This window comes from Salvelinus namaycush, chromosome 8 (assembly GCF_016432855.1).
Source record: "Salvelinus namaycush isolate Seneca chromosome 8, SaNama_1.0, whole genome shotgun sequence".
Taxonomy (NCBI): Eukaryota; Metazoa; Chordata; class Actinopteri; order Salmoniformes; family Salmonidae; genus Salvelinus; species Salvelinus namaycush.
This window is the reverse complement of record NC_052314.1, coordinates 23,428,265-23,437,491: the sequence shown is the minus strand read 5'-3', so window position 1 is coordinate 23,437,491 and position 9,227 is coordinate 23,428,265. Positions and strand designations below refer to the sequence as shown.

The following is a 9,227-nucleotide window of genomic DNA, read 5'->3' as shown; positions in this document are numbered from 1 at the left end:
TCTGTAAATACGAATACACTTTTTTACTTACGAGCCTAGTTGGTTAATCCACAGAAAAAGTCAGGAACCTTCCCGCTAGCCATGATTTGCTGAGATAATGGATGGGCTGGACATGGCTGTAGATGAGTTTGGATTGGTCTGCCATGTAGCATGCTTCTGTCTATTGCATGAGCTGCTCAGTATGTGTTGATAAACCTTTCTATCAAGGCTTTTTTGAAATGTATAACGTTAGCCATTGAGAACTAGAAACGTTTTGCTACTTTTCTCAACAACATTCATGCCCTGAATTTAGCAGGTGCTATTGACAGATCAGTTGGAAAAACTTGTGATGGGCTAATTTCTACACAAGCCACGGTCAGTGTGAACCAGAGTAACTTAACATAACGCTGGCCAAAGAAGATGTAGCTACAAACAAAGCGGAGTTAAATGGTTCCAGTCGGCCGTGAAGCTTTCATTTGAGTTTGGATGAAATGATTGAATAACATGTTTGTGTACATTTATTTTGCAATGCTTGTGCACACGACACGGGCATTGTGGTCAGCATATAATAATCTAGCTACGTTTCTAATTTTGTCAGAAATTCATTTTCATTGCAAGTTAAAGCATACTGTACTCTAGCTAGCGAACATTAGCTTGCTGGCTCGCTAGCTAATGTTATCTGTATGATCTGTTAGTAATATTATTTGAATCAGAAATCCAATTGCATTGCTAGTTATAGCCTAATGTTAGCTAGCTAGCTAATATTGAACCTAGTTGGTTAGCTTTAGCTACCTGCATATTCATACTACAGCTATGACAATCAGTTCATATTTGTAGTAGTATGAGTTCAGATTATTCCGGTTCATTGTTTAGCTGGCTAACTACAAGTCCAAACAAAAGACTCCACTTCTCCAGGTGATTACAAGACCCATCAAGTTAGCCAGGTGTGTCTGGGGGTGATTACGGCCATCTACTGTATTTCATGTGTACAAATCTAGACAATAGGGACCCATCCACTTAGCTAGATGTGGTGATTATAGCATTTATTTCACATGACCCTTCAATTTAGACAAGTGTGTCTGGGTAAGCGTCATCTAATAATTATCTGGAAACTTTCTGTTTTTGATATTGCAACTATGCAAATATGCAAGTAACCATTTCACTGTACTGTTTACACCTTCTGTATCCTGTGCATGTGACAAATAAACGTAGATTGTATTTGATATAACGTGTGTTTACCAGAGACGGTAATGTGAAGAACAACATGACCTGCACCAAATTCAGATTAGGATATAGGCCAAGGACGAGAGAAAGTCTATTTTTACCTGGAGTTTTTCCTTATTTGAGGCTACTACTTTTAGTCTTGAAAACCTAATTAGGGTCCGTACTACTCAAGAACGTTGTGGACGGGGACATAAAAAGCTAATTCACTCCAACCTGTCTGGCACTGTTTACAGAATCACTGTTCATACAAGGGCCAACTGCCACTGGCGTAGCACACCCCTCCGTAGCCCCCGCAAGGCTGGGGGGCCCACAAGCTTTGGGGGCTCCCAGGAGGTTGGGCCCTCTAGATAGCATATGAACATGTCATAGACATAGACATAGAAATTATAATTTTTGGGGAAATTAGCTTCAAAACTGAACCTTTTTATATCAGCATCATTAAAATAATAAGAACCCGGGGCCTCCCGGGTGGCGCAGTGGTCTAGGGCACTGCATCGCAGTGCTAACTGCGCCACCAGAGTCTCTGGGTTCGCGCCCAGGCTCTGTCGCAGCCGGCCGCGACCGGGAGGTCCGTGGGGCGACGCACAATTGGCATAGCGTCGTCCGGGTTAGGGAGGGTTTGGCCGGTAGGGATATCCTTGTCTCATCGCGCTCCAGCGACTCCTGTGGCGGGCCGGGCGCAGTGCGCGCTAACCAAGGGGGCCAGGTACACGGTGTTTCCTCCGACACATTGGTGCGGCTGGCTTCCGGGTTGGAGGCGCGCTGTGTTAAGAAGCAGTGCGGCTTGGTTGGGTTGTGCTTCGGAGGACGCATGGCTTTCGACCTTCGTCTCTCCCGAGCCCGTACGGGAGTTGTAGCGATGAGACAAGATAGTAATTACTAGCGATTGGATACCACGAAAATTGGGGAGAAAATGGGATAAAATTAAAAAAAAATAATAATAATAATAATAATAATAATAAGAACCCTTTATTTAGCTTCTATGGCACTTTTCATTAAAGAAAGAATCTCAAACTGTTTGAAAAGAAAAATAAAGAAGCATCAAATCAAATATACACCATATATACAAAAGTATGTGGACACCCCTTCAAATTAGTGGATTCTGCTATTTCAGCCACACCCCTTGTTGACAGGTGTATAAAATGGAGCACACAGCCGTGCAATCTCCATAGACAAACATTGGCAGAAGAATGGCCTTACTGAAGAGCTCAGTGACTTTCAATGTGGCACCGTCAAAGGATGCCACCTTTCCAACAAGTCAGTTTGTCAAATTTCTGCCCTGCTAGAGCTTCCCCGGTCAACTGTAAGTGCTGTTATTGTGAAGTGGAAACGTCTAGGAGAAACAACAGCTCAGCCGCGAAGTGGTAGTCCACACAAGCTCACAGAACGGGACCGCCTAGTGCTGAAGTGCGTAGCGCGTAAAAATTGTCTGTCCTCAGTGGCAACACTCACTACCGAGTTGGAAGTAACGTCAGTACAAGTACTGTTCGTCGGGAGCGTTATGAAATGGGTTTCCATGGCCAAGCAGCCGCACACAAGCCTAAGATCACCATGTGCAATGCCAAGCGTCGGCTGGAGTGGTGATTAAGCTAGCCGCCATTGGACTCTGAAGCAGTGGAAACGCATTCTATAGAGTGATAAATCACGCTTCACCATCTGGCAGACCGACGGGCGAATCTGAGTTTGGAGGATGCCAGGAGAACGCTACCTACCCCAATGCATAGTGCCAACTGTAAAGTTTGGTGGAGGAGGAATAATGGTCTGGGGCTGTTTTTCATGGTTCGGGCTAGGCCCAATAGTTCCAGTGAAGGGAAATCTTAATGCTACAGCATACAATTACATTCTAGACAATTCTTTGCTTCCAACTTTGTGGCAACAGTTTGACAAAGGCCCTTTCCTGTTTTAGCATGACAATGCTAAAAGCGAGATCCATACAGAAATGGTTTGTCGAGATCAGTGTGGAAGAACTTGACTGGCCTGCACACAGCCCTGACCTCAACCCCATCGAACACTTTAGGATGAATTGGAACGCCGGCTGCGAGCCAGGCCTACAACCTCACAAATGCTCTTGTGGCTGAATGGAATCAAATTGCCGCAGCAATGTTCCAACATCTAGTGGAAAGCCTTCCCAGAAGAGTAGAGGCTGTTATAGCAGCAAAGGGGGGGGGGGGGGGGGGGGGGGCAACTCCATGTTAATGCCCATGATAATGGAATGAGATGTTCAATGAGCAGGTGTCCACATACTTTTGTAGTGTATGTGTAGCTACATAAGAGAGTAGGTCTGGACAATGACAATTGTGAGCTAGAGTTGAACGTTTTGGGTGTTTGAAGCCTCCAACATATGGGGCGACAGTCGAGAGGGATCCACATAGCTCGAGTAGAGGGAGGGGTTTATCAACAGGGAGATGAGCAGGTCCTCTGGTGGCAGGCAGGCAACACAGTTCACTCTCCATTCGAGACGTCTCACCGGCACCTCGCAGTCCCCGCCGTCTGTCTGTGACTTCTCCATGGTCATTGACTTGGTCTTGTACGATGACAGCACGCACAACACTTCGGGGGAATCCTCAGACTGAGCGATGGTTTCCTCACTGCCAGCTCGCCATACTTTGCAGTCCTCCTCATGGGTCAGGAGACAACCAAAAAATAGGGTGGTGAATTCAAATCAAAACCTAGCTTGTTAGGTAGCTATATTGAAAGAGCTGATTTGCTATCAAATTCACAGGCAGAAAAACGCAGACTTAAGGTAAACTCCACCCAAAAACGATATTTTGGTGTTTGATGTTCCGATTAGAGTTATATGATTCAAAATGCATCATATGGGGATGATTTCTGTATTTAGAAAGTTACAAATCTTGAAAACTTGATTTCAGACATGCAAAACATTTTTGGACTATGTCATCAATGGACTAATAGTTGTTGGGTTGTCACGCCCTGACCATAGAGAGCTTTTTATTCTCTATGTTGGTTAGGTCGGGGTGTGACTAGGGTGGGTTATCTAGGTGAATATATATATATATATGTTGGCCAGGTATGGTTCCCAATCAGAGGCAGCTGTTTATCGTTTTCTCTGATTGGGGATCATATTTAGGCAGCCATTTCCCCATTGTGCTTTGTGGGATCTTGTCTAGGTATAGTTGCCTGCGAGCACTACATGAGCGTCACGTTTCGTTTTGCGCTTTATTGTTTTCTTTGAGTTTCAATACCTTGTGAGCCCCAGCGAAACTGAGCTATGCCACTGCCTACTGCCTATGCACACAACTTATTTATTTATGATCTGCATGTGATGCCATTTTCACCAAAACTAAATACTGCAATCTTATTTTACTAAAGAAAAACCAAGTTGCAGCAGACAGTGTACAAATACATTTTACTAAAAGCTACGGGTTCACTTGGAAATATTGGAATCAAATACGTTTTTTATGAATAGGCGTTTCTTTGCCGCACAAATTGCATCTCAGTGCAAGAAGCCTCACTGCAGTCCCTGGTTCAAATCCAGGCTGCATCTCATCCGACTGTGATTGGGAGTCCCATAGGGCAGCACACAGTTGGTCCAGTGTCGTCCGGATTTGGCTGGGGTCGGCTGTCATTGTAAATAAGAATTCGTTCTTAACTGACTTGCCTGGTTTAAAAAATATGTAACCTATACCTTATGTTTGAGAAACGTCATATTTCCTACTTTGAAAAGTTCTGATGTAGACTAGGAATTTGGTTTATAATCTATAACACATATTTTGCAGGAATTATATATTTAAACCTTGTTTCTTTTAAAATTCTTCCCACATACCAGTCACAAGGTCTAGGCCTACACAGTAACAAATATATTCCTATCTCAGAACATTTCCATCTTAATGCACTGCAGTAGGAGTCTTTGGCCTCATGGGTAATTCTGTTCATATTGGTGATCATCTCCTAACAGTGCATCATGGTTCAATCTGCAGGAGTTTGACAGCTTTCAGATCATTAGGCTCAGCCTAAGAGACCCAGCACGGCTACAGAGAGAGGAGGATCTGAGTCACAATACCCAAGCACGCACCACCAACACCCAAGGAGAGTGGCCCTAATAAGAGGAGGAAGGTGAGGGTGAGGGGAGATGGCACCAGGACCAAGAAGAGAAAGACGGACAGCAGGGGTGTTAGAGCTGGACCACCAGAGGAGAAGCAGGGGGCGTGTGATGAGGGAAGCCCATTGCCTCCACCCCTCCACACCTCTTTAAAAAGCCTGTTGGAGGCTGAGATGAAGCTAGTGTACGGTGACGAGCAGCACAACATTACCCAGCAGCCCTCCAAGTCCCCAGCCACCTCCTCGGCTTCACAATTAATGTGTCAAGCCTCTGAAATAGTAGGCCCTCCAAGTGGACCTAATCTCGGCTTTCTGCCTCAAAATGACAAATGGCTGGATCTAGCCTTACAGGATGCCGACTCATACTACCGACAGAAGAAATATGGGATCACAGCCAGTCGTTTTAACACAGCTCTGGAGGTACTTGATATTTAAATTATATCTGTCCGTAGTCCTACCTTATTAATTTTTTTATTCACTTTATAAACAAATAGATTACATTATTATTTATTGTATTCATCCCTCACCCGGTCTAGTAAAATAATTACCAAACATTTTTAAATCAAAGTGTTGAAAACTTGAAATTAAAACTGCCGGAACTTATGGCAGCAGACAGCTTTCCCCCAGGGTGTTTGACCTCCATTTTAACAAATGTAATGTGTTACAAATGCCATGGCCTTTAATGTAATACATATTTAGATACAGTTCTGTACATCTATTTGGCTTGTAATAATGATGGCACAATGTTGTATGGTTAAAACAGAATGTTTGGAGAGGTGTTCAAAGCAACTTATTATAAAGCTCATGTACTTTGAAAATCCCACAAAGAAGCAAACCCTCAGTGGTATACTAAAAAGCAAGATCAATTCGTTAGCCAGCAAACTTTGATTAGCAACCAGAAAAAGCTTGACTTTCTGGTTCATTGAAAAAGTTTCACTTGTGTATTACTTTTTTATTTTTTATTCAATCAATCTACACAACCTACTCCACATCAAATCTTCCAAATAAAAATGTTTCATACAAATAAAAATGTTTTTGAAAAAAAAATCTAAATTAATAAAAAATGTAAACTGTCAGCATACACTGGCAAAACCCAGAACACACTGGTCCAATTGCACTGCCCAATCACAGCTGGTTGTTATGCAGCCTGGACTCGAACCAGGGTGTCTGTAGTGACACCTCAAGCACAGATGCAGTGCCTTAGACCACAGCGCCACTCCGGAGCCCAAATAACACTTGGAGAAAGCTTTTGGCCGCCATTACAGTTGTGAATCATTTTGAATACGATTCTACCAACTTTACACAACTCTTAGGGCCACATACTGTATCCATTGTTTTCTCTCAAAATTTTCAAACAGATTTAAGTCAGGACTGAGACTGAACCACTCAAAAAAAAATTATCCCTTTTAAGATTTAATTGTAAGGCAGCAAAATGTGAAGACTTTGCTAGTAGACTTTAACTTGGCACTGTATCATAATATTTAGGCAAGTTAGCTGGCTAACTCCTTGAACCTGCTTTGTAGTATACCCCTCTGGTCTAGTGTTCAAGGTGAAACTTTCAAAACAATCTCAGTTGATTCTTTGCTAAAATAAATGATTTCATTACTGTACAGCCAGGTACATCTCTCAGTCTCTGATATGCAAATGAATCATTTATGAATCCTTTCCCGTACATTGTTGAGAGATGTCCTCTCGTTAGCACATGCTGCATAGTTCTGCCAGTGGCACTAAAGTGTTGACTTAGTCATTTGATTAAGCTCCTTTGATAACTAATTTGTTACAGTGCACTCTTAGAAGAAAACTATTCTAAAACGGTTATTCGGCTGCCTGTCCCGATAGGATAACCCTTTTTGGTTCCAGGTAAAAACCTTTTTGGTTCAAGGTATAACCATTTTGGGTTCCATGTAGAAACCTCTGTGGAAAGGGTTCTACACAGAACCTGAAACAGTTCTATTTGGAACCAAAAGGGTTCTACTTGGAATCAACAAGGGTTCTCCTATGGGGACAGTCGAATAACCCTTTTAGATTCTAGATACTGTAGCATATTTTTTTCTGAGAGTGTATGGTCACCCCAACTGCACCTGAGACATGTTTTCCATGATCCCTAGAAAAACCAGGACTTGTTTGAAATGTTCCTGTGCAAAGACAAAATGAGTATAAGCAGGCAAGAGAAGGATTTCTTAGACTTGGTGTCAAATGTGTTAACATTCTGCCTGCTGAGATGTTACTAATTTCTGTCTATTTTGAGAAGCTTTGTGTTCTAATGTTGAAATACTCAGGTTATTATCAAGGTAGAGACTGTACTGTAACTCAATTATGAGATTTGGGTAATGAAAGCCTCTCTTGCTCTCTCTTTCTCTCTCTCAGCAATATTTAAAAAGATGCTGCAGTTGAAAAATATTTGCAAATGGAGTATGAAGACATTTCTAAGGTTGCCAGTTTGATTAAGTCCAGACTTGTTTCCTTTTCCCTGAGACTGAAGAGACCAGAGATAGCCCTCAACCACTCCCACAAGTAAGGATTAGGACACTTGTCAGATTCATAGTCACAAAAACACCCAGCTAAGGACTCTACAGTGAGAGTAAGTCATAATTACCCTTAACAAGCCTGAAAACATCTCACATAGACATCAATTTTGCAAAGGGATAATATAAATGTTACCCATCTTGTGTAGCCAAAAGCCATCTGAAAGGTCTTCCTCTGTATACTGTTGATTCTATGTGTATAATAGTGAGGGTGTGTTAATGGAGCTTTGAGATAAAAGCTAGTGATTTCTGAGCGGTGTCCATGCTGCCCGTCCGCCTGACCTCCCCTTGCCTTTCTCCCTCCGACCGGCCTGTTAGTCAGACCATTACACCTGTCTACCGCCCCCTCCATTAGGACCCAGACCTGGACCCCCATAACTCACCCTGTCCTGGCCCCACTGTCTTCTTACCCTTGGAAGCACACAGTGCCTGGGAATTACAGTATATGTGAAACTTTTCCCTCGTCTGAGCCTATCATCTATGGAGCTATGTAACAATGTAGGTTTTAGTGCTGCTGTTGATGTAACTGTTGGGTTTTAACCTCTACTCCCACACCACTACATGTCCAAGGTCGTCATTCATGATTGGAGATATTGCCACCCATGGTTATGTCAACAAAATAATGTCCCATCTGTTCTGCAGTTTTCGTCAACCTTGTTGCCATCTTTTGTCGGTTGCCATTGGCAACGTTCTATTCAATTAATTCCCTGGACAACTTTCCTTAGTTTATAACTTTCTTTCACATTTCTCTTGGTATTATTTCCGTACAAGAGTTGGCAGTGTCAATGTTGATTAATCACATATCACAATCCTGCAATAAAGAGGGGAAGGGGTTCTGTCTCTGATGTGTCTGTGTTTCTGTGTTGTATTCCTTTTTGTCTAGTTGTAAGATCTACAATCTGTTTTATTTGATTGTCACTCTCTCTCAGTATATCAGCTATGTGAATCCATTTAGCAGCTTCTCATATGGCATCGCCAACGCAGCCATAGGCCTACAGTATGATGGCATTACTGGCCTTATGGGCATCTGTCATCTGAAGCAGAGAACAGCTAAACTCACACATTGTTTACATGTTGAGCTATATGTTCTCAATTTAAAATGATACCAGTAGACACTGTACATGAGGTAAACCATATATCACATTTTGTACATGCCTTTTAAGTGCTGACATATACAAATGTTTAGTGCAAATCCAACCCTTGTAATTTAGGTACAGTATAAAAAATAAGGACATTATAATTAGGCTACAGGAGATGAGCATTACAAGCAATATTTGATGAGGTTAATTTCATTTAATTCATTTTAGCAATGTTCCATTCAAAATGATTGTAGTTGTTCCCATAGATATTGTCACAGATCCCACTGGAACTTTCATTGCGGACACCTGGCCCCTATTCCCACTGATTGCATTTGTATATATATACCCTTTGTTCACCATA

At 42.3% G+C, this 9,227-nt stretch overlaps 1 pseudogene; it reads right to left on the bottom strand.

Moving 5' to 3' along the window:
- Positions 1-1,438: 1,438 nt before the first annotated feature.
- Positions 1,439-9,227, bottom strand: part of LOC120052073 — a 30,188-nt pseudogene continuing 22,399 nt past the window's right edge.